The following is a 21,037-nucleotide window of genomic DNA, read 5'->3' as shown; positions in this document are numbered from 1 at the left end:
ACGCGCTATCTCAGAGTGGCACTCCCCCCCCGGCACTGCTCCCCCCCCCGGCACTGCTCCCCCCCCGGCACTGCTCCCCCCCCCCCCGCCGCCGGCACTGCTCCCCCCCCCCCCGCCGCCGGCACTGCTCCCCCCCCCCCGCCGCCGGCACTGCCCCCTGGCACTACTCTCCCCCCCCCCCGCAGCAATGCCGTCGCCTGGCTCTGCTCCCCCCCAACACTGCCCCTCCCCCCCCCCGCCCCCAGCAGTGGCCGTCCCCCCCACCCCCAGCAATGTCATTGCCTGGCACTGCCCCCCGCCCCCTAGCAATCCCCCCTGCCTGCCTGGCACTGCCCCCCCGCCTGGTTGCCTGACACTGTGTCCCCCCCCCTCCCCCCCCCCCTCCCCTGTCCCTTAGCAATGCCCCTTCCACCCACCCGGCTGCTTGGCAGTGGCCCCTCCCCTGCTAACGTCCTGCTCCATCTTGTGTGATATTGACCCACCTTCCTTCTCCCCTATCCCCCGCTTTGTATTAATCCTCTGCCTGGGGATAATCCCCCCCCCCTCCGCATCTGATCCCTATTCTCATCCCATTGCCACCCTCTCCCTGCTTTCAGCATCATCCCCCCTGCCCCCTCTTGCTGTGTGTGTTTGGGTGGGGGGGTGACCTGCTCTTCAGGTCTGGTATAACCCCCTACCCCCCCTCTTGCTCAGTGTCATCTCTCATCCATCCTCCTGCAAGGTGATAACTCCTCCATGTTCTGTCTGGGAGCCAGGGGTCCCCATTTGGCATGTTTAGCTGCAGCTTCCCTTCCCTAGCCTGTACCAGGAGGGCAGAGCCAGCTAATTGCATCAGGAATAGCATGGCCTGGGCTGTCATACTGGCTGTCTAGAGTGCGGGTATGGCAGTAGATGCATGGGAAGAGGATCCCTATATTTTGCAAAAGGAGGGGGAAAAAAGGGCCTAAAAGGGTTTTGGTTTTTTTTTATGTGGCATGTTTGTTTTTTCCTCTTCCACTTGGTTGCAAATAAAGATGAGGATCTAAGTGGGTGGTAGGGGGTAAGCTTGTAAACCAGTGAAGAATTCAGGTTAATTCTCGCATGGCTTTGAAGGGGTGGGCTGGTTCCCCCCACGCCCCCTTGACTGATCCTTCTCTCGTGATATGCTTGTGCGTTTATTTTGGAACAGCTAAAAGGATACATTTGTTTTGTGGCTTTTACCTGTGAGCCCCATGTTCCTCACATTCCCTCCCATGTGTGTCTTGTGTATGCATTTGCTTTATCTTAAAATATTTGTATTGGAAATGAGTGACACAGACACAATCAAATTCCACCATCAAAGCTTGGCCCTAGCTTGCGGTTACATTTCACTTCCTAAAAACTAAGTAGAGCAGTTGATGCCCAGCATTGTGTATGCAAGTAACATAGCTTTCTGTGTATATGTGATTATTTTTTCTATAAAAGATGAAATACAGAGACAGAAAAAGGATTCACTTTTATTCCCACCCTTTCATTTTGAAACAACCCATTATTGTAGCCTAGTCAGAGAAGATAAACTCTTAACACAGCCTTGGATCTGCTTTTGAGGGTGGTTTTTAGGCACCAGAAGTTAACAGCCTGAAGGGTTTCAGAGTAACAGCGGTGTTAGTCTGTATTCGCAAAAAGAAAAGGAGTACTTGTGGCACCTTAGACACTAACCAATTTATTTGAGCATAAGCTTTCGTGAGCTACAGCTCACTTCATCGGATGCATACCGTGGAAACTGCAGCAGACTTTATATATACACAGAGAATATGAAACAATACCTCCTCCCACCCCACTGTCCTGCTGGTAATAGCTTATCTAAAGTGATCATCAGGTGGAATCACAAACCTTGCAAGCAGGTTCTGGCAGAAAGGGGAAGTCCCTAGGTTAGTGTGAAACAAAGTAATTAATGATCAGATGCAGTTCTTCCCTTTTCACTTTTGGCACACATGGTCTTAACATGAGTTAACAGGTTGAGATGAACCCTAGGTTCTGCCCTGAAGTTTGCCTCAGCCTGCTAACATGTGGAGGAAAAAACCCTACAAACTGTCCTGTGTTCATTAGGATTTTACCATGTGTTAACTAATGTGTAAGGAGAGAATACCCCCCCCCCCCCATGTGTGTTTTTAGTGGGAGTTACAAGAGTATTGTCTAAGCCCTAGGGGAAAGGTACAGGGTTTGTGACTACCAGTCTCTCCAGCAGCGACTTGGGCAGCAGCTCACTGCTTTTTGTTTTCAGTAAAGAACCATGTCCTCATCTTGCATTTACTATTGATCCAAAGGTGAGTTTGGGAAGCAAGAGGGAAACATACCAAACGTGATAGCAACCCCTACAGTTTTCTAAGAAGTAGTATGACATGGTGAAGGAGCAGCAAGAAAAGACTCCTTCCTGAGACAGGGGTGGGAGAATATAGATATTTTTTAATATGTGCCGCCTTGAGTGTTTTTCTTGTTGTCTGTCTTAATAGCATTAGCATTGAAATACCCCCACTCCTGTTTTGAAGTTAACGTACAATTGAATTCAAAGGAAGAATGAAGGTCAGAGCTTCGCTTTCAGTGTTGTTCGGAAAGAGACATTTTTCTGCATGTGTAGCTTAGTCAGGGCAAGCAGCAAATTAATATTTTTTTCCCCAAACAGAAAATGCTAAAAATGTGCCCCCCACCCTCCAGCGATCGAAAGATTGGGTAGAAAAGAACAACAGCTAGAGATCCTGCTGATTGTAGGGTTTCAATTTATTAATGTCTTGTTTTCCATGTCAAAGAGTTATAATTAGAACAAGTCAGCTGGTCACTTTCTCCTTGGCTTTGCCTACATGGGAAATTTTGGTGTCCCTCTCCAGTCCCCCTGCCAGTCTAAACCAGTAATTGACATAGCGGTAGAAACCTCCCCTCCCTGTGGAGGCTATTACTCTGGTATAAAGAATAACTTTCTTTGGTTTAGTTTGTCACTTGGGAAGGGGTTTAAATTAAACTGGTAAAACTTTTTTTAATGGATTCCTCAACAAATAGTGGATAACCTGCATAATGATCTAATATGAGACTGTATTAACTTTTTTTTAGGGCTTATCTGCTCAGGGGAAATTGACTTGAATTACTGTTCCAGAATAGCTCCCTGTGTGGACATTCTGTTTTAGAATAAAAGTCACTTTATTATTCTGGACTTTTATTCCAGAAGTGTCTACACAAGGAGATACTATGGAATAGTTAATTCTGCAAAAGCTATTCTGATCAATTTCCATCATGTAGACAAGATTCTTACTACTATTTCTGTAGCCAAGGCCTTAGAGACACTTGACTGGGAGCCATTTTTTAAGGATGACTTTTTTTTTTCAAACACGTTTTTCTCATGCATTTTGTTTTCAAGCTTGAGGCGCTATGGAGAAGAATGTTCAAGACATTCTTAGGTATTCTAGGGTCCCTCATGTAAATTAAATTGAGGGTGCAGAACAAACCAGAATGTAATGTGACTGAGAGATGTGTGGGGAACTGATTGGGGAGATGTGGGTAGTTAGCCGGAAGAATTGCCTTGTTTATGTCCATACGTATCTGAAACAGTTACTACCGTCCACCACTCACCTAACTATATTTATGAAGAGCGAACACTTATGAAACAGTATGCCAGTAATTAAAACATGTTTTATTTTTGCTTAGAATCTGCAGGAAGAGGAGACTGACAGTCGGGTTATGTAAGGGGATGTGCATCATGCTGTAGTGGAAGGTAGGAATAAAATAATTGAAAACAAAATCTGTTTGCTGTGCTCTGTTGCATTAAAATGTTTTGCTTGTAAGCTTTCACTTATCCCTTTCTCGTCCAACCCGTAATACTGCTATCTTTATTGTGGAGCATGTTTCTATTAGAAACCGTATTTTCGAGTGATTAGTAGTGTACTGATGGTAACTGTAGTCTGGAAGGTGGAAAAAAGTCTGGTGGTGGTGAGCTATTTTCAGATTACACGAGGCAAAAAATGAAGTTTAGACTTTTAGGTCTTCCTCTACGTTAAGGACTGTTTCAAATATTGTAGTTATTAAGCACTTATCTTGACCTCTACATATAAAACAAGTATATAAAAACAAATTCATCACTTACTATGAAGAAGTGAATTCAAATTGACAACTCTCAGCCATGTTTGTTTAAAAAAACAAACACACACCTTGGAAGAGAGATCAGGATTTTGAAATCTCACTTTTTTTTTAACTTCTAGGTTTGTATTGTACTTGCACTGTAACATAGTGGACTCACCACCTGAAGCGCCCAGTTGTGGCAGGGTGCAGTGCTGTGAGTGGTCTTGTCTCTGGCACCATTTTCAGGCAGCCCATCTCTCAATGGGTCTTCTGTGGCTCGGCCCTTCAGCCAAGTTACAAAGTTCAGTCCCCTAGAGTGGTACCAGAAGGGTCCAACAGAAAGTTCACAAACCCCCCCCCCCCAATACAAGAGAGCCTTTTGCTCCCCATCTTGGGCTATTCCTGAGCCTGCCTTTGAGCTTGCATGCCTCAGTGGCTGGTGAGGGAACCCAGGCCCACCCTCTGCTCTGCCTGGGGACCCTGTGTAAAGTAGCTAGGTCTGCTCCTTCAGGCAGGCTGCCATTTCCCTTTGCCACTTCATATCTCCAAGCCCCCTTGCGCTGCTTTCTTGCAGTTTGAGTTTAACACAGCTTCCCTTTTTCGGGCTTCTCCCCTAGATCCTCTCAGCTTCTTGTTTCTCTGCTAAACTAGCTACCCTTCCCTCTGTCTTGGACTCCACTGAAGTGCTTTTACTGCCATACTTCAGGGCCTTCCAATCCATGTGTCTGATGCTAAGAGAGCTGTGCTAACTGACTCAGGAGGGAGTGAAGCCCAGCCCTTTGCCCTTTAATAATGGGGAGATTCCAGAGGTTCTTAACCTCTCTACTTCAGGCAGGAAGGCACACGGCTATCCGTTCTCAAAAATCATGTTAATATTAAGTTTGAGACAATTTAAACACGAAGCAATTCTGTTCGTGTTGAGGACATGCATCATGTGCCCTTCAGTATACAGGTGATGTTGGGTACAACCATGATGATCCTGTTCTGATCTTGTTTGTGGCAGAGGACATTATATCCTTCCCCTTCTGTACAAGTGGTGTTTTGATCCAATGCTTGTGACATCGAAGTGCTGGAGAAAATGAGCTCTCTGAATGATTCCAGGGTTTTAAAAGGGCACAGAGGAAGAGTAATTCTGTTAGAATTGCATTGAAAAGGTGTAAGCAGCAATAGGACATTTAATTGTATTCTTGTTTTAGACTTTTAGGTTCTATGTTGGTTAAAAATAATGGCTGAATTAGCGTTTCTTGAGTGCAATTACTAATCATAGGTTAGATGTAAAGGAATGTTTGCTTGTTATCTGCCTTGTGATTAAGGGGATTGAGGTCTGATTTTAGTAACCTGCTAACATTAACAGTGTTTGTTTTTAGAATAAAATGGCTCAAAGTATACAGAGTCAAATGGGTATAAATACTGAAGGAAAAGTTGGTTGATTTCCCTCTCTTTCCCCCGGTGTTTTAAATCTAACACTACACATAGGGCTGGCTTGGAATGTTCTAGGCATCTGTGAAATTTATTAGCTGCATATATTTGTAAGTCAGCTACCTTATTGCATAAGTCATTTTAAGTGGACTGGATAAAACATTTTGAGAATGTATTGAAGAGAGCAATTCTGTATTGTCCGGTGAATGAGCAAGGTGACTTAACAGGTCTCTTCCATATCTAATTTCTGAGTACAAGTAATAGATTCTTATGCCTACATGCATTTAGGTAGCTTGAGCCCCATTAGTACTTTAAAATGCCCGTGCACATTTTCATTGTGGCTACTCTGGCTTGCTTGTTATCCCCTGATATCTCATTAGATTCGAGAGGCACAATCTTAGCGGGTCAAGGTTTCCTTCTCTTTTATATTTTCAGTGTGGTTTCAGCTTTTATCAGGATGCTTGTTCTTGCTGTGATCAGCTGTAAAATTTAAAAGTAGGTTGGAGTGGGGAGAGAGAACTTCAGGCTTTGTGCACACGCGGGTACCCTAGCGTAAACAGGTTGCTGCTGCTATTTGAAGCCCTATGTCCGCTGGCGCGGAGGTAGATGATGTGGCCATTAATATGCTGGTGGCCTGTCTACCCCAGGGCTGTCAACATTGCTAAGGGACAGTGGAGCTGAACTGGTATTAGCCATGGTGGGAAATCTTTGAAAGGAGCTTTGGGTCAAGTAGGTGTGGCCTGAAGTTACACTTGTAGAGTACTATAGATGTATACTGAACCCACTTTTGAGACACAGCTGTGATCGTGGCTCTTATTTGGTTACTGAACTATCATTGTTTTTTGGTGGTCTTTTTGGTGTCACTAGTTTAGCATTATCAATTAGAATACTATACTGTGCTTTTAAGTGTACATTTCAAAGTTTTTCTATTTTGTGGTGCTGATTGAATGTAAGTTTTTAAAAAAATAATCTTAAAATATTCATGAGCATATAAATGCTTTCCAAAAAAAAAGCACCAAACCCACAACCTTGATAGCTTGTCATGGCTTTGTCACTTGTCATTCTATGAAGTTATTAGCAGCTTGTAATTCGGAATAAAATGCTGCATTACAAAAATAGCAACATTCTTGTTTCTCTGGCAAACGTTAAATAAAATTAAAATGCCATGAAGTCAAATACCAGTTGAGCTGACTGCATTGTGGTACGATTTGAACAGGCTGTGGCTTTTACCTTTCTTGTGGAAGGGATCCCTGCTTTGTGTTATCTGAGTCTTGGAATCCCTATTGTGTTGAGTTACAAAGGATAAATGAGGCCGAAACTGAGAAACTGGTCCTTTGTATGGAGATTCCAGTATCAGCTTCTGTCCTCCTTAACAAAGGCAACATGCCAACCATTTCAGATGGTGGGATGGGACACAGTTTCTGATACAGTACCCAAGCTCTGCCTACAGTTCCCAGACCATTTGATGACTAGTCTCTTGTAATGTCTTTTAGACCAAGGGAATCCTGGTTATTTGATGAGACAATAAGGTTGTGGCTAATTTTTTTCTGAAGCCAGAATGAGTTATTTTTGGCAGGCAAGTTGTGAGAAGTGCATGAACGAGAACTGAAGGAGGAATTCATAAGGAAGCAGGCTGGGCAAATACTCCATTACTTCTGCTGCTTGGTGATATTTACAAGGAAACTGAAGCAGGTCCTCACTTTTCCTTCTCACTTAGGTTAGATGTTCTGGATGGCTGAAATACAGGCAGAATTAAGTACAGGTCAACAGTTTAACCAGAGCGGCATTGTGATCTAGTAGGGTAAATGCAAGACTGGGAGCTCATGAATCTTAATACTATCTCTGAAGCCATGTGCATTTCAGGTAAAGGCGTCATCTTTTGAAGTGTTGTAACTGATATGGTATAGAGCACCGCTTTGCCCTGAGTTTGGACAGGATCGCTTCTTTCTAAGAACATGTTGGGATCAACCATGAGCCGCTAATGGCATGGACTAGCAGCTTGGTCTAGCTCTCACTACAGTCATTGAGAGACTCCTATTGACTTCAATGGCAGTTGGATCAAGCTCTTAAGATGTGTGAGGGTGAGTTAGTCACAATTTCTGTGCCCCTTGCCACATCTTTAAATGGGGACAGTGTTTATCTATGGCACAGTATTAGTGTGAAGATAATTGTTTATAAAGTACTATATGGTCATGCTGGTAGTATTATACATTTCAGGCTACCGGACGGTGGTTTTACGAACCTGATATTTACCCCGGATATGTTCGTATTATTATTGTACTTACTCCAGTTTACTCATGGAATTTTATACGTTTAAAAAATTTAACACTCGCAGGTGGAGACACGTATTTTTTTTTTACAAGTCTTTTGACGTTTGTGTGGTGTTGTGGAACCAGTCACAAATGTCTTGGGCTATTTATTTGATCTAGCTATCCCAATTTGCATTTTTTTTAAAATCAAGAGCCGGAAAACTTGTACGGTAATGAAGACCTTGACTTGGTGTAGCCGAGTACCTAGCAAAATGGGGTCCTAGTTCATGATTAGAGCTCCTAGATGCTCAGTAGTAATGTTCTCACAGCTGTGTCAGCTGACTTTGATCGCAAATCCTTGGATGAAAGGCAATATAGAAGCAACATACTAGTGTTCCTCTGCAAAACCTGGGTCATGGTATTTCCAACATACTGGCATATTTCCATGGTCTTGTTTGTAAAATCCATCCCAGTTTTGATGGTATAGATCACTAAGGGAGGAGATGGGGGAGAGTCAGCATGATCTCTTGAGTTGGTAGCTGATAGTCTTGACAGAGAATATTTCTCTATGAGGCCTCTTCTGCTCCAGGAAACACTCCAGTCACTGGCAACAGGTTTCGGCAGTGGGTCCCTCTGGGTATGTCTGCACTGCAATTAGACATCTGTGGCTGGCTCGGACGAAGACGCTGTTAATTGCTGTTTAGACCTTTGAGCTGGGGCCTGGGCTCTAGGACCATTCCACCTCGCAGGGTCCAGCTGCAGCCCATATGTCGACACCACAATTAAACAGCGCGTTAGCCCAAGTCTCGTGAATCCGAGTCTGCTGGCCCGGTCCAGCCGTGGATTTTTTTAATAGCAGGGTAGTCATACCCTCTGAATCTATTCTGACAATGGTTTAGTTGGAAAGGACAAAGCATGGTAGGACAAAACAATTTTCAGCACCATTACCAAAAGCATTATTGAGGCCGTATCTCGGTTACAGAGCTCATGTCAGTGTGGTTATGTCAGCCTAGCTACACTGACGTAGCCCCTTCATGTCGATGCCGCATAGGCAGATAAAAGTAAATACCACTTCTCCGAACCATATTTACCTATTCCTGGATTCCAAGGCCAGAACCGACCATTGTGACCATTTAGTCTGACCTAATATAACACAGGTGAGAGGACTTCCCCAAAATAATTCCTAGAGTATATCTTTTGGAAAAACATCCAATCTTGATTTAAAAATTGCCAGAGATGGAGAATCCACCACGACCTTGGTAAATTGTTCCAGTGGTTAATTACCCTCTGTTCAAAATTGACACCTTATTTCCAGTCAGAATTTGTCTAGCTTCAGCTTCCAGCCATTAGCTCATACTTCTAGCAGATGTAAAACAATGCCAATGTAAATTTTAAGCGTTGACCAAGCCTGGGACTCAGTTAAACCAAGCGATACTAGCAGTTAAACAATTTTAAACATACTTTCAGAGGAACTTATTGATGATCATCAGCAGTGGGTTTGTTTCCTAGCATTAGATGAGCTTAAGACCATGGAATTGTCTGAATCCTTGGACCTTTGCTATTTTTAGCAAGATCTTTTGGACATATGTTAGCTCAACTTCTACACACCAGTTAATGAATGCTTTCATAGTCCATTCAGTACTTTCTGAATATGCTCAGTCTTTGTCCTTAGAACAATGCATCCGGTATATTAAGTATAAAAGTATAATTACCATTTTTATTCTGTAAGCTGTTGTGACAGCCAATGCCTTGTTGAATGGCAGGTAATAGATTGGTTGTGGAGACATCACTGTGTGTGGGTATCTTTAAAAAGTGGATATCTACATTGATCTTGTCTTGCCTTAATTATTCAAATAGGAAATTGTGTCTGTTGAAGGGAGAATATATAAGAAAGGGGTATTACTCCAAATAGTAAATAACAGTGAAAGAGTTAGTGCTTTTAAGAAAAGGTTCAAGGCATACGGACATTAAGTAATGCCAATTAAGTGAGGTTAACACTTAACTCTAGTTACTAAAACGTGCCAAACCAAATTTATGTACAGAAACATCATAAAAGCCTTTTAACTTTAATACATGGTAAAAGAATAAATTACTAGCCTGTCAAAAGGTTAAAAAAGACAGAAAATGTATTAATTTAACCAATTTAAATACATGGCCTAAAATAAGGTAGTCTTAAAAGGCTAGTCTTGTTGTAAGAATAAACTTTGTTTCAGGGTTTTCCTGCAGATGGTAAAAATATCCTTGTAGCTGTTTGAACCACTGTTGAACTATTCTACTTTTCCTTTGTGACATTCTTTAATGACCAGCATAGAAATGGAAATATTTCATTTCTATTACCTTCTCATTTACATCGGTTGGAGAAGAATTGATAAAAAGTTGTTTAAATATAAATTCTCGGTACATGTTGGACTTAAATGTGTTGTAAATCTTTTCTTTCTTAAAGACTTCTCTACTGAGGAAAAATTTCAAACCCATTGTGGTAAATCACACCTTGCTGTACCCATGTTAATCATTTTAGTTGCCACATAGACTAAATATCAGTTGTGTTTAAGCAAGGTCTCGTTATTGCCCATCTCCTCTTCCTATTTGTTCCTCCAGTGAAGTAGCAATGCTAAATTTGAAACGTCGCGTTAATTTCCAAGGCCGCAAACTGGCTTCACAAGCATAGAATGGTGAGGAGGTGAAGCTGGATGATTGAATAATATCTTTTATCTAAACATATCTGAAACGATAGCAAGGGGAATAATGAGCAGGACTGGTTGAACATGTGCCAGTCTGTGTAAACAATCGTTTCAAACTTGTTCTGTTGTGAAAGTGATAAACTATTAGATAGTTGCCATAATATGACGAAATAAAGTGCAAGATTACATAAATCCTTCCGTGTATGGGGAAGAGAGTGAGGAGTGCTCAGATAATTTAGAAAGCATGATTGATAGGAGTTAATGTTTTGTTCTGGAATGAGAAACCATCTGGGGCTAGACCTATAAAGGGATTTAGATGCCTAACTGCCATTTTAGCCACCTTAATCCCTCAGTCAGCTGCCATCTATCTCTGTAGGTTCCTAAAGTCCCATGGTGCCTAAATCTGAAGCTGGGCCAGCACACAGCTGCCTCTGTCTAGGTATCTGGGCACCTAGCTCACGGCTAAGATCCTCAAACTAGGCATTGCCTTGCCTATCTCACCTGCGGGGCTTGATCTACTAGGTGGCGTCAGAAACTGCCTACCAGAATGGGTGCTGCACAAAACAACATGAGGAAAAGATGGTGTTGCGTTCCCCCAACCCCCCAGTAACCTTTAGCCCAGTGGTTAGCACGCTCACGGAGGAGAAGGGAGATCCAGGTTCCAGTCCCTGTGCGCCAATGCATATTTAATTATTTATACATGGAGGAACAGTTTCAACAGGAGAGCCTGAGATTGGCCCAGCACACACCCATTGCCCAGTGGTTACAGCATTTCTTGAGAGTGAGGAGATCCAAGTTCAAAAGTCCCTGCTTCACAATCGGGCAGAGAATGGAACTAAACATGGGTTTTTCACATCCTGGTTGAGTACCCTAAACACTGGGCGAAAGGTTATAAAGATAGTACCAACTCTTTTGTGAGAAGGGGCTTAGACATCTAACTTCAGGAGAGGGTTCATGGCTCTGACTTCCAAACATAGGCATCTAAGTCCTTTTGAGGGGCAGGTCTTAGGGCATTTCCTACTGTCTACATCAGGAAACTTCCTGTTCAGCCCGGTGGTATTTGTGGCTCCATTCTTAGGTGCCGGACTTCCCCTATGCATTGTATAGGAAGCCTGGGCACTTAACTCAGGGTTATAAATCTCACTAGGCAGTAGGGCACCTAAAAGTTACGTGTTAAAATGCTCTGTCTCCTTTGCAGATCTAGCCCTTAAAAAATAGTTAAACTCCATGTCCAATTATTGATCGTAAATCACTGGGTTTGTCCTCCTGATTCGTCACCAGTAGGAAAACTAACACAACTTGGGTAAATCATGTTTCTTGTTCTGTTCTATTAATGTTTTTTTGAGACTTTCCTTGTCGTATAACTGCTTTTCTTGTGGTTGCAAACATTTGCATTTAAAAAGTCATCTTCCAACATAACCATCCTCCTTTCTCTGCAACTGAGACAGTTTGAAATTAGCATGTTAATTTTAGCTTTTTAATACTGTTTGTTTTCAGAGTCTAATCTTGCTTTCAGAAACTCCATGCAAGAACTGTCGCTGGAGTAAAACGCACAAACAGATGAACAGTTTGGTAGGTTTTTTGCAAGTCATCGGCTAGTGCTGGACGGCAAACTGTTTCCACTTGGACATCTTTTTTAAAACAGGCCTGTGTGATCATTTGAAAAACATGCCAGTGCAATTTATGGTTGTTGTCACCACCTCTTGGAAAAGAGGGGTTAGATTTTAAAAGCCCTTAATAAACATGTGGCATTTCCAGTGTTAGTATGCATTCTGGTAGAACTCTCTGAGACCTTCAGTGTTCCTGTGGGCAGCTGTGAGACTTGCCTCGGCTCTGTGTCACTGGCCCAGTACATCAATTTGTTTTGGTAGATTGCTGGTAGGTGCCATCTGTAATGCGTGCTCATTCTTGCAGACAGAACAGCGAGTATTGAATGGATAGCATTAGGGGAATGGAATTTATGCCACTAATTTCACTGGACTTGCCATGTGCTCTTAAAATCTAAGCCCTTTTGAAATAGAAACTCTTATCCTCAGTACTGCTGATGGCTGTTAAATCTTTGTGAATTGATTCCCTCTCAGAATTTTTTCAGATCCTGGTCCTTCCCCGTAATTGCTTGTAGTAGATGTCACAGTTGAAGGCAACTGTGCCTGTATACCCCTTCCATGACTCAGCAAGACCATCCACTGTAGGTTCCCAGCTCCCGAACTGCCACCTCTGTTGCACGGAGACCCTCCCGACTTGGGTTTTTCCAGGCTGCACAGTTCCCTGTCTACACTGAGTTCCCCAGCAAGGCAGGCCTCCTCTGCACTTTTTCCTCTTCAGAGCCTATTGTTACCCTTAGCTACAAGCTACTCCACAGCTCTTTCTAAGTGAGCGTGTGCTTATAACCTTACCAGCAAAACTTAAATGTTCTTATGTACTTTTGTTAACCCATGGATGCCTGTGTTGATTCCATCAACACTTTCTCGTCTTGAAGTCAGTGGCAACACCAAACAGGAGATAAGCAATGCAACCTTGTTTACGCCAGTATCTGTGAATAAAATGTTTATAAACCGAGGAGAGTAAATATTTCTCAGAGTTGTGCAAGCATAAAAAACATAAGCAAAGGCTGATGCACAAAAAATGCAGTAATTTATACTAAGCTTACTAAGAGATCCCAGTAGATTGTTTGGGGCAATTGCTCTTCAGCCTGGAGGGTCCTCTCACATTGGGATCTGCAGTGTTCAGTCTTGTCCCTTCTGTAGTTTGTGCCCGAGCAAGTTGCCTTTATCCTTTTAAATGTCAAACGAAGAAAAAAAGAACTAGGCTGGAAAACATGTTGGTTTTAGCTGTTGAAGGAGAGGAAAATTCAATTCAGGTCTATTTAAAAAAACTACCTGAGTTAAAGGATATGTCCAAAAGTTGCTGCCTCCTTGAGGTGGCTATGGACAAACTCCTTTACCAAAGGCACTTGTATGGGAGCTGGGGTACCTACGTTCTCACTAGCCCATTCATCCCCTAGCACACCCTTCCTCCTCCTCCGCTATCACTCCTCTTCACCACTGGACTAGTCTGGTAAGCCCCTTTGTTTTCGGTTTAAACCGATTTTTTACCAAAAAAACTCTGGTTTTACAAAATATCTTTTTTTTTCTTTCTGATTTTCTCCCTACGTTTGTATCGTTCAAATATATAAAAATAACTTATTTTATGAGGAAAATACAACACATTGCATGTGATATGTATTAGAATAATACATTAGTCTGCATGTATATGCAAAGAGGCCTTTGGAACTAAGGCTGTGTGTTGGTCTACAAGATACACACAATAAACAAACAGGCACGCATGCAAGCTCTGAAGTGCCGGTGCATCTGAATGTACTGATGAATCTCATGCCCACCATGTACCCATTCAGGCCATTAGCAGAGAACAGTTTAAAGATTTAGTGCATTAAAATGGGAAGAAAATGAAAATCTGTATCATAATATGTTTCCGAACACAAGGAATTATTTGAAAGCTTTAAAAAAAAAGAGGAGAAAAGGATGAAGTTGAGTGTGTGCTGCAAATGGTGTGGCCCAATTATTAAATGTAAATAGTTATAGGCTAATAGTACCAAGGCTACAACAGTAAACTGCTTATTCAAATGAAAAGTTTTATTTGGGGTTTAGAGAGAGATTGTTTTCCTAAACTCATAGGAGAAACTGTGTTTTGAGTTCTGTTTTAGTTCTACAGCAAACCACATTGAATTCTCAAAAAGAAAAGGAGGACTTGTGGCACCTTAGAGACTAACCAATTTATTAGAGCATAAGCTTTCGTGAGCTACAGCTCACTTCCTCAGATGCATATTGTGGAAACTGCAGCAGGCTTTATATATACACAGAGAATATGAAACAATACCTATTCCCACCCCACTGTCCTGCTGGTAATAGCTTATCTAAAGTGATTTCCAGCACAAATCCAGGTTTTCTCACCCTCCACCCCCCCACACAAATTCACTCTCCTGCTGGTGATAGCCCATCCAAAGTGACAACTCTTTACACAATGTGCATGACAATCAAGCTGGGCTATTTCCTGCATAAATCCAGGTTCTCACATCCCCCCCACCCCCATACACACACAAACTCACTCTCCTGCTGGTAATAGCTCATCCAAACTGACCACTCTTCAAGTTAAAATCCAAGTTAAACCAGAACATCTGGGGGAGGGGGGTAGGAAAAAACAAGAGGAAACAGGCTACCTTGCATAATGACTTAGCCACTCCAAGTCTCTATTTAAGCCTAAATTAATAGTATCCAATTTGCAAATGAATTCCAATTCAGCAGTTTCTCGCTGGAGTCTGGATTTGAAGTTTTTTTGTTTTAAGATAGCGACCTTCATGTCTGTGATCGCGTGACCAGAGAGATTGAAGTGTTCTCCGACTGGTTTATGAATGTTATAATTCTTGACATCTGATTTGTGTCCATTTATTCTTTTATGTAGAGACTGTCCAGTTTGACCAATGTACATGGCAGAGGGGCATTGCTGGCACATGATGGCATATATCACATTGGTGGATGTGCAGGTGAACGAGCCTCTGATAGTGTGGCTGATGTTATTAGGCCCTGTGATGGTGTCCCCTGAATAGATATGTGGGCACAGTTGGCAACGGGCTTTGTTGCAAGGATAAGTTCCTGGGTTAGTGGTTCTGTTGTGTGGTATGTGGTTGTTGGTGAGTATTTGCTTCAGGTTGCGGGGCTGTCTGTAGGCAAGGACTGGCCTGTCTCCCAAGATTTGTGAGAGTGTTGGGTCATCCTTTAGGATAGGTTGTAGATCCTTAATAATGTGTTGGAGGGGTTTTAGTTGGGGGCTGAAGGTGACGGCTAGTGGCGTTTGTGTGTGTATGGGGGTGGGGGGGATGTGAGAACCTGGATTTATGCAGGAAATAGCCCAGCTTGATTGTCATGCACATTGTGTAAAGAGTTGTCACTTTGGATGGGCTATCACCAGCAGGAGAGTGAATTTGTGTGGGGGGGTGGAGGGTGAGAAAACCTGGATTTGTGCTGGAAATCACTTTAGATAAGCTATTACCAGCAGGACAGTGGGGTGGGAATAGGTATTGTTTCATATTCTCTGTGTATATATAAAGCCTGCTGCAGTTTCCACGATATGCATCTGAGGAAGTGAGCTGTAGCTCACGAAAGCTTATGCTCAAATAAATTGGTTAGTCTCTAAGGTGCCACAAGTCCTCCTTTTCTTTTTGCGAATACAGACTAACACGGCTGTTACTCTGAAACCTGTCACATTGAATTCTGTTCATCAGAGCATTAATATACTGAAGATTAATATAAACCTTTATCTCCTGGGCTTCCGTCCGCCAAAGAAAACCCCGATATTTATCCAGAAAAATGATTAATATGTTTTGCACTGATTTTCACATGTTTTTGTTGTTGTGATAAATACTGACAATTTCCTGGGTAATTTTAAATAAAATAAAAACCAAAAATGAGGGGCCCTACAATAGGCAATAGTGCATTCTGCTAACTTTAGGATATTGTGACTCTCCGAATCCATTAGAATGACATTGCGTATTGCCTTATAGTGAAAGAAACCTATTGATGACCTTTATTTATAAAAATCGTAATTTGCCCCACTAGTGATGAAACATGGGTATTAGATCTTTAAAGGCTCTTTATGCTTTTTTCTTTTCTGTAGGTCATCTGAGTCAACCGTCCCTTATCACCTCTGACTCTTCCTGATTTCAGAATAGAGTTTTCTAGATGTACTTCATCTCTAACGAAGGATTTTCTCTTGATGGAATAATTTTGTTTTTCTCCCCTTTCATCTCCCTCCACCACACACTTTTTGTCTCCTCATTGTCTCCGAGGTTTGTGGTGGTTTCTCCACCGCTGGAAATGGTAAAATCAAGATTGGATTCCCGCCCCTAAAATATGGGCTGTAGTTCAAACAGGAATTAATTCAGGGAAATACTATGGCCTGTATTATGCAGTAAGTCATGCTAGATTATCACAGTGGTCCTTTTTGGCCTTATCTATGAAAATGTGTCTCTCCCTTTGCTCTGCTGCTACTCTTTTCCCAATGGCAACTACCACTCTCAGTAGTAGATGGCAAACATGGTTGCATTAACATGTAGCACTCCCAGTTGCCCACTGTGAGATGTTGAGCCATGTAGTCCAGGGGGGCGACACTCTGCAGCATCCACTGTACTGGGTGTGCAGTTAGCTAGAAACTTCTACAGTGAGGTAAGAGCTGGATTGAGGAAAATGGGTAACTGAAAGACTTGAGTACCCCGCACTTGAAACCTAACAATTCCTTCACAGAAAAATGAGCATACGTTTGCTGACTATTCCTAGAAGAGCGTCCTTGAAATAATCCAAAAGGAATGTATAGTCACCAAATCAGAAGGGGCGTTACTCGAACAACTGAATTATTGTAAAGAAACTGAGAAAATATGCTAAATTTGAAATGGACTTGTGGCCATGCTTTGAAGATTGATGGGAATATTTAATTTCAGATGAAAGTAGGTGTGTTAGGGTTACTGCAGCAGCTAGGGAGTACTTGAATAACTTTGTACGTATCACTCGCTTACTGAGTCCTGAATGAGATAACAGGATTTGAAGCGAAGATTGAGCAGAGGCAGGCCTACACCCATCTCCTTCCCCTAGTTCCAACGCTGCTTCACCTTTGTGGCTAGATCAGGGATTGGCAACCTTTAGCACACGAGCCCACCCGCCAGGGTAAGCCCCCTGGTGAGCCAGGCCGGTTTGTTTACTTGCCATGTCAGTAGGTTTGGTTGATCGCAGCTCCCACGAGCTGCGGTTCACCGCTCCAGGCCAATGGGAGCTGCGGGAAGCGGGGCGTGCTGACGGAGGGCCAGTGGGAGCTGCGATCGGCCGAACCTGCGGACGTGGCAGGTAAACAAACCGTCCCGGCCCACCAGGGGGGGTTATGCTGGTGGGCCGCGTGCCAGAGGTTGCCGATCCCTGGGCTTGATTGTTCTGCTTGATCAGTTAGCATTTAGTGCAGGAGTTTTTCCTAAGCACCTGTGCAAACAGCATGTTGAGTTCAAGGATGTATGCATTTTGGAGTTGCTTTTGTTTGTATAAAAATAGAGAATAACTTCCCCTAAAAAATGGAATTCTTTCTAGTTTTGCGCACAGCCTGTAATCATCTCAGTGTGGAAGTCTAGTATAAATGTGGTTTATACTGGCAAAAGCGTGCTTTTGCTGATTTGCTTATACAGATTCTCTGAACAAAATAAGCTATATCAGCAAAAGCAGTTGTTTGCTGGTATAACTGCCTCTAAACTATGGCTTTTGCTGGTATAGAAAGTGTCCTTAAAAATCGCACCCTTAACCAATGTTACTATACTGGCAAATGTTTTAAGTGTAGACCTGGCCTAGGTTTCCTAAAGTGTGTCAGTAGCATCCTGTGATTTGTGGCATTGGGTTTTGCAAAGCGATCCCATAGAATGAGTGTGGATTTTTGCCTCTGTGGCTAGCAGATCACCCCCTGAGCGGAGTTAGCATCATTTGTGTGCTGTATCCTGATATGAAGCCTGACTGTGAAGGGTGCAAGATATTGGCAGACATCAGGTATAGTTGGAGAGTACTTGGTCACCTTGCTGAATAGCAGATTAGATACTCAGCAGTAGGTATGCTGTCTGTTGCAATGAAAGTTGTTTCTTTGAGTTGTGGCTGTACTATTGCGTGTGTGTGTGTGAGTACTTCTTTCTGACACAGTCTTTGGTAGCAAGAAACCCGGGTGCTCCCTGAAACTTGAAAGTAATAGTTAAAGCTGATGTCAGCATTGAAATGAACAACGTCAAGTTAACGCTTATTGAACATTGAACCATTTATTGACTGTTGTGCCAATCCAAGTTTAGTTGTAAAGATAATCTCTGGCAGTTGATCCACCATTAAGAATGATTTGTGAATGTAAATGGAGGTCCAGTAAAGAAGGATGTGATCAATGTCAAAGATTGCTAACCTAATAAAAAGAACAGTAGATCACTGGCTGCCATCTTGCCTTATTTTGTGGGGGACAGTTACCTCTGTGCTTACGAAGCTCATGGCCCTGTATATGGAAGGGAATTTTTTTTCAGATATTTGAAAGTGATCTCTGACGCTTGGTCCTGAAAACCACAATGTATTGGATGTGCTTTCTTCTTGAGTAATGAGCATATAATTAAAAATGTAACTCCCTCTTGACTATTTTTTTTTTAACTGAGTATTTTATCCTTTGATTTTAATATGTAAAAACATACAGATGCAGGAAAAGTTCTAAGAAATGCTCCAAAGTAATGTGCCCTGTAATCAGATTTAGGATAAAAATAAAAAATTTGGCAAACCAGAAAATGAAATTCCAGTTACGTCACTGATAGAATAGCAGTGGACATTCTTTCTGTTAGAGCAGAAAGATGTAAATTTTCACTAGTCAGGTTATGTAAGGAGCAAACATGTAACAGTGCCGAGTATCAAGGATCGTGCCTTGAAGTCAAATGGCAGGATTTCAGAACAATTTCACAAATCAGATGTAGCCCTCCGTATGTAATTTACAAAGCATTAAATGTAGGAGCCCTAAGTGCTTTCATATTAAAGGGCTGCATCTTAAATGCTTTTGTAAGCAAGATGATACTGGTATTCAAGGTCTTGTAGTAATTTCTCTGAATTTAGAGTACATTTTACCACCGAAGGCTGTGCTTTACTGTACCTGCAGCTAAAATCTGAAATCTCTAAATACTTATATGTCTGCAAGATAAAACTTGTTTGTTTTTTGGCTCTTTAAATAGTAGTGAGATTTAGGTCCATTTATTCTGTTAATATGTAATGCTACTTTCCTGTACAATTGCTTTGCTTGTCCTCTGGTTATTTTAGGAGTACTTCAAAGGGAGGATGTTCATATATGGATATGCTATTGTCAAGGTTCCTTCCCCACTCTTAACTCTAGGGTACAGATGTGGGGACCTGCCTGAAAGACCCCCTAAACTTATTCTTACCATCTTAGGTTAAAAACTTCCACAAGGTACAAACTTCGCCTTGTACTTGAACAGTAGGCTGCCACCACCAAGCATGTTAAACGAAGAACAGGGAGAGAGCCCACTTGGAGGCGTCTTCCCCCCAAGCCCTATCCCCCCTTTCCTGGGCAAGGCTTGATAAAAATCCTCACCTATTTGTACAGGTGAACACAGACCCAAACCCTTGGATCTTAAGAACAAGGAAAAATCAATCGGGTTCTTAGACGAAGAATTTTTATTAAAGAAAAGATAAAAGAATCACCTCTGTAAAATCAGGATGGTAAATACCTTACAGGGTAATCAGATTCAAAACATAGAGAATCCCTCTAGGCAAAACCTTGAGTTACAAAAGGACACAAAAACAGGAATATACATTCCATTCAGCACAGCTTATTTTACTAGCCATTAAAAGGAAATCTAACGCATTTCTAGCTAGATTACTTATTAACTAACAGAAGTTCTCAGACTGCATTCCTGATCTGTTCCTGGCAAAAGCATCACACAGACAGACCCTTTGTTTTTCCCTCCCTCCTGATTTGAAAGTATCTTGTCTCTTCATTGGTCATTTTGGTCAGGTGCCAGCGAGGTTATCTTAGCTTCTAAACCCTTTACAGGTGAAAGGGCTTTTATAGCACTGTATACAGAAAGGTGGTTCCCTTTATTTTTATGACAGCTATGTAATTGGATGGTTGGAAGAAACTTAAAGCCTTCCATTTTTGAGGGAGAACACAGTTAAATTAGATGATAACCCTGCACAATAATTGATACACGTGACAGAGACTCATCTAGCCTTGATTAATCAGATGTGTCCCCTATATGATTTCCTTGCCAAGGGACCGACTACTACGTTGAAAAACCCTGCTCCAACAAGGCAGCCTCAAGTATTTGAACATTAGCTAACAAATGTGACACTGCTTTTCTTTTTAAAACAGATTTTAAAGATAAGTTTTGTAATAGCACTGGAATCACTTTCTTATTCAGTCTCGTGTTACAAGATAACAGATGTATGAAAGATCAAAAAGAGTGATTTGATTAGGAAGAGTTGGCATGCATTGGGCCATGTTATCCTGCTTTCTTGGCATTCATGATCATGCAATTAATTGGCATTTCACACCTAAATAAAAGGAACATGCAAATTTATTGTCATAGAATCACAGAATATTTGGGTTGGAAGAGACCTCAGGAGGTCATCTAGTCCCATCCCCTGCTCAAAACAGGACCAACACGAACTAAATCATCCCAGCCAGGGCTTTGTCAAGCCAGGCCTTACAAACCTCTCAGGATGGAGATTCCACCACCTCCCTAGGGAACCCATTCCAGTGCTTCACCACCCTCCTAGTGAAATACTGTTTCCTAATATCCAACCTAGACCTCCCCCACTGCAACTTGAGGCTATTGCTTCTTCTGTCATCTGCCACCACAGAGAGCAGCCTAGCTCCATCCTCTTTGGAACCCCCCTTCAGGTAGTTGAAAGCTGCTATCAAATCCCCCCTCACTCTTCTCTTCTGCAGACTAAATAAGCCCAGTTCCCTCAGCCTCTCCTCGTAAGTCATGTGTCACAACCCCGTAATAATTTTCGTTGCCCTCCACTGGACTCTCTATAATTTGTCCACATCCCTTCTGTGGGGGGG

The 21,037-nt window shown here is 42.3% G+C and overlaps 1 protein-coding gene across 2 annotated transcripts in view; it reads left to right on the top strand.

Moving 5' to 3' along the window:
• Window positions 1-21,037, top strand: part of SLC23A2 (solute carrier family 23 member 2) — a 128,294-nt gene that overhangs the window by 19,768 nt on the left and 87,489 nt on the right. The window contains exons 6-7 of one of the 2 annotated variants that reach the window (XM_078850674.1): window positions 3,655-3,721; window positions 16,085-16,378. The gene's annotated coding sequence lies outside the window, so the exon portion shown is untranslated. The remainder of the gene's footprint in view (window positions 1-3,654; window positions 3,722-16,084; window positions 16,379-21,037) is intronic. The other variant, XM_078850675.1, reaches the window with a different exon arrangement.

The sequence above is a fragment of the Lepidochelys kempii genome, chromosome 26 (assembly GCF_965140285.1).
Source record: "Lepidochelys kempii isolate rLepKem1 chromosome 26, rLepKem1.hap1, whole genome shotgun sequence".
NCBI classification, from domain to species: Eukaryota; Metazoa; Chordata; order Testudines; family Cheloniidae; genus Lepidochelys; species Lepidochelys kempii.
Note: the sequence above shows the minus strand (reverse complement) of the source record. Positions and strands in the feature narration are given on the sequence as shown.